This window comes from Pteropus medius, unplaced genomic scaffold, assembly GCF_902729225.1.
Source record: "Pteropus medius unplaced genomic scaffold, Ma_sr-lr_union100, whole genome shotgun sequence".
NCBI lineage: Eukaryota > Metazoa > Chordata > Mammalia > Chiroptera > Pteropodidae > Pteropus > Pteropus medius.
The window spans coordinates 4968719-4973690 of record NW_024342469.1 but is presented as its reverse complement, the minus strand read 5'-3'; the positions used below and the strand labels follow the sequence as shown (position 1 = coordinate 4973690).

General features: G+C 50.4%; 1 long non-coding RNA gene across 1 annotated transcript; it reads right to left on the bottom strand.

The window, feature by feature from the left end:
* Positions 1-210: 210 nt before the first annotated feature.
* On the bottom strand, positions 211-2517 carry LOC120602776 (uncharacterized). The gene is made up of 3 exons (XR_005652840.1): positions 2248-2517; positions 1581-1687; positions 211-815 (listed from the first exon to the last, which is right to left on the bottom strand). It is a non-coding gene; the product is annotated as an uncharacterized LOC120602776 (long non-coding RNA).
* Between the last annotated feature and the right edge of the window lie 2455 nt (positions 2518-4972).

Sequence of the window (4972 nt, the reverse complement as noted above, 5' to 3'; positions counted from 1 at the left end):
CAGGCCCCACCATCCAGGTCTCATGGTCATCCCAGTGCCCAAAATTCAGTCTCTAAAACCTTCTCTACTAAAGGAGACCAGGATTCCTTGAAGCACAGAAAAGAAAATTGGAATGTTCCAGAATGCCCCGTCGTGGCCAGGAAATAAGGCCACCCTCAGAAACTTTGGGGAAGCAGAGGACAGACAATGGAAACAATCCAAAGTTTTCCCTAATGCTGGCCAAGCTATAGTAATATGAATATCAAAATTATTAACTGAAATAATTACAGTTAATTTGAATAAATTAACTCCATGAAAGGTTATGGCTATAACGAAACTCAAAAGAAAAAAGTTAACATACAGCCTTCCAAGAGGGACGTAATGTAAAAAGGATGGCTGTCATGACTTGTTTGAATTTGCATTGAGCAAATTAAGTCGGGCTGCGCGTTTTGTTTCTTTTATTGTTGTTAACAAATTGAAGAGGCATGTTTGCTTTATCTGTGTAATCAGAAAAGTATAAACTCAGCTGTGTGGTGGGAGCCTGCGGGGGCAGGAACCGCACCGGGCTCACAGCCACCAGTGGCCACACAGAACCGCTGGGCAGACAAGGCTCCTTCAGGTACACGGCACGGGGGTCGTCCTCAGTCGTCCAGGAGAAAGAGAGCTCAACGGAGAATGTCCAAAATGATTAACTAGCCAAACGTCCCGCTTGGAGAGGCAGCCAAGCCCTGCATCCCATCCAAGGACTAAGATCAACATCCAGATCGAGTGATATCGGCTTGTCTTGGGAGATCATCACAGACGTGAGGGGCTATCCAAATTCCACCACCAAAGCCCTAGGGAGAAACCAAAACAAGCAGAGCAAAATCCCCGAGAAGAAATCAAAGCAAGGATGGAAGCAACGCAGAAACGAAAGGCCCCTGGCCTTGGCATTTTAGAAGTTTCGAGTGTAGACGTCATGACGGTGTCGTTTTCAGATCCAACCGTAAGAAATCCGTAATTGCAGTTGAAATTGTGGGAAGGGATTTACCTAATCAAATTTGTAATCGAGGTTGGAATACTCAAGGAAACTTGGATTTCTAAGTTTTGTTTATGAGATGGAAAAGCTTTAAGGAAGTCCACACAGCTGTGGCTGTCCTCTCTCGGGAGAGAGATCTCGTAACAGCACCATCAGCAAATGCAGTGGGGGTTTTTCAGGCTGACTTTGACTTCCTGGTGGCATTTGACAGTTGGCCACGAACTATCTGTACCCTTGGCCTCCTGCCCCTCTGACTGGTCATTCTCTGGAGGACTCGTGGTTTTCGACCCACCCTTCCCACGCTGGCATCCCTGGGTCTCTTCTAGGATTCTCTTTTTGCCGGGTGGTTTTATGCACATGTGGCTCGGCCAGCATCCCACCCCGGCCTGCATCCCACCCCGGCCTCCTTCTAAGGCTAAGCCCTAGTCCGGCCCTCCAGAAGCTACAGGTTCCCAGAGCCACCATTTAAAATGGGAGCCGCCGGTCCCTATTTCAACCTCTTGAAATGGTGGCATCAGCCCTCTTGGGCCCTCATCTTCCCCCACCCCCTACCCAATCAACCACCAAGTCTTGCTTATTTCACCTTCTCTCTCTCTCAAACACGTCTTCTTTCCATCCTTGTACAGCAACCCTCATCCAGCTGTCAATCCATTGCTCGGTCCTTTTTGAGTACTGACAATGTTTGAGGTCCTAGGAATACAAGATGGACAAAGGCCTGCCACATGGAGCTTAAGCCAGTACTTCTCAAGCTTCGCTATGCACACCATTCCCTGGGCGACTGGTTAAACCGCAGATTCCGGGCTGAGGCCTGTGATTCTGCATTTATAAGAGGCTCCCAGTCACGGCTGCTGCTGCTGCTGCTGCAGCTGATGATTCCAGACCCACTCTTTGAGTAGCAAAGTCCTAGATTACACAGAACTTTTGAGTCTTGTTAAGCAGGATGAGCAGAGGGCCCAAGAAGGAGGGGTAGAAGTTAAGTATTTCTCCGGGGCAAATACAATAGACTCTGATTTCTCTCATCAAGTCCTCTTTCTTGGGGTGGAGCTCTTCCCCATTCTCGGCCGCATCAGCGAACTTCCTAGATGGTCTGTGAGCCTCTTGCCTCCTGAGCTTGATGACTAAGATGCCCAAGGCTGTCACCCCATCTCTGGGGAGGAAAAAAAACAAAAACAAAAAAAACACCCTTGTCTCTAACCCCCTCCTCTCTCACTGAATCCAGCCCCAGCCCCAGCCTCTGAAAGGGTTTTTACCTGGCCGGCTCTGTGCCCCACCCCCAGCAGCTTCTGACCGGTGTCCTGCTTCTAGGATATCTGGTCCAATTTTTCTTTCTGAACATCCTAAGGCCCCCGGGGCTGAGGATGTTGTCCAGCCCTTGACGGTGTCCTCCGAAGCCCTTCTCAGACTCCTCCTGCCCTCACTCCTGCCTTCCGGTCTGAGATTCACAGGTTCTCAACCAAAAGGACACACCCTTTCCTCCCTGCTTTCCCGCTCTCCTGCTGCTGGTCCTCAGCCTTAGAATGTCCTTCCCCACTCCTTTGACAGACGCCTACCCCCACCGCTAACCTCTAACAGGATTTACACCGTTTACATCCATTTAATTCCTTCCCAAGTTTAGGAAGAAGGTACTATTTTGACCGTTTTATAGATGACAAATCTGAGGCTGAGAGAGGCTGAGTCACTTACCTCAGGTCACATAGCAGGGCGGGAAGGCATTGATTGGACAGGGATTAGAGCTGAGCTTTTAATCTGTCCTTCTCCTGGGCCATCCAAAGTTGCTTCCTGCTTTAACATTTTCTTGTGATCAATGGAGAGAGATACAAGCTGAGCTGGAAGCCTGGAGAAGGCTCATCCCGCCGTTGTGAGCTGGATTGGACTCGTATCAGCTGAAGGGAGCCAACAATGAGCATCGCTTCTCAACTTGTGTTTAGTGACATCACATTGGTAAAATGAGATTGGCCATGGTGGAAGTATTTACACCATGGAAACTGGCAGACGCTGCACATCAGGGCTTCCTTCCTGGAGAATGAGGGGTTAAACATTCGTTGGCACCTCAGTGATCTGGAGGACAGGGAGCGCCTCCTGGAGGAGATGATATCTGAACGGAACCTGGCAGGATGGGTGGGAGGTGGACAGTGGACAGGTGAGCAGTGTTGCCTTTCCCTGGAATATTCTACCTGCCTACCTGAGTATCACACCGCTGTGAGCAAGAGCGTATGGTCTTTTCTGGAAAGGAAGCGAGTAGTTTCCGTGGAGAAGGATGCTGGGAAGGGGGAAGGGGTTCTCGCTGGAAGACAGAGTAGGAGACCCAGGGGTTGCAACTCGGGAGAAACAGTTTAGAGTTTATCCTGCAACACCCGGGGGCCGGTGGCGTTTTGCATGCAGGGGAGGAACAGACAGAAATGGATGTTTTGGGAGAAGATCTCCTGGTAGCCGTGGGAAGAAGTGGAAGATGGCTGAGAGGAACCGACGAGGGGGCCCCAGAGACAACCCAGAGAAGGGATGCTGAAGGCTCCTGAGACAACCGCCTGGGTGGCTGTGGCAAACTGGCCCACTGCAAGCCCCTCAAAACCTGGCGACTGACGGGTGTTGCGGGGCAGGGAAAGGCAAGTATCTAGAAGGATTTCTGGCTTGGGCACCTGGTTGCCAATCACTTGAGGTAGGAAATCTGGGCTGTGGATTGGTTTTATGAGGAAAGATGGTGAATTCGAATTGGACATGTGTTTGAGGCACCTGTGCGACATCCAGGTGAGGGATCGAAGGCAGATGAACATCAGAGCTAGAGCGCCAAGGACAGCATCTGGGCTGGAGATTCACAATGGGAGGTCATTGCCTGATAGTGATGGACACCTGGACACAGCCCCGAGGGGCACCAGGCTTCAAAGGTGTGTCGGGGGAGTCATCAGGTGTTCACATCAGGGTGATGGGTTTTTTCTCTTAAAAAATAATAGGAACTTCTAGTTTCCAGTCCAACAGGTAAAGAATTTGGCAGTCATAACTCCATTCTCACGGCAAGAAAAACGCTTAATAAGGTGAAAGTCAACAACTCCCCTCAGATCCATCAGAGAACTGAGGGCACGGGGCAAACCAGTGGCCCAACGCACGGAGAGAGAGACAGGAACAATGCCCACACCCAGGAGCAATGCCCGCACTACACAGAAGGAACCAGCACCCGTAGGGACACATAAGCTGCAGCTGACGATTGCTGGAGGCTCAGTGTAGACTAGCTGGAGAGTTAAGAACGCAAGGGGCCCCCCGCATCTTCGTGTCATGCTTTGGGGAGGGACGGGGACAGATCGACCATTTTGAAATGCACAATGAGCATTCTATTCTTTCTGTGATGCAGAGAAAGTAAAAATTTTCCTCTACCTTTTTAAGGTTTCCAGTTGGGACTGACATAAGACAGATTAACGACGGAAAAGCGTACGAATTTGATTTACATGTACGTGGGAGTCCTCGTGAGAAAAATGAAGCCCCAAAGAAGCGACAAGGCCCAAGTGCACGTCAGGCCGAAGAAACAGTAGTAGTTGAAGGCAGGTGTTACTCTAACAGCGGAGATCTCTCAGGTGAGAGTATTTCCTCCTGGTACAGAAGGCCCCTTTGCCACGGGAGTTTACCTCCTGCTTTCAGAAAGAAGAAGATCAGAGTGTCCCTTTCTTGTATCTGCTGTTTTACGAGTGCCTTTAACTCAAAATAATGGATGTGCCAAAGGAACATATTTCGGGGTGGGGAGGGAGGGCCGCTCTAAACTCCTTCAGGGACAAAGGCCAGCGCTCGGGGCAAGGACTTCACCAGAGCCTCATCCCACCTGAGTGTTGGAGGGAGTCATCGAGAGGACATGACTACTAGTTAACCTCGAGCAGGAGCCGGGCCACCGGAGGCTCTTCACCCCCTGCCCTGGGCTTCGGAATGTGCATTCTGCCTGCCTTTCCTGAGCTACAAGCTGGCCAAGGACATGGCCTTGAGATAGCGAGGTAT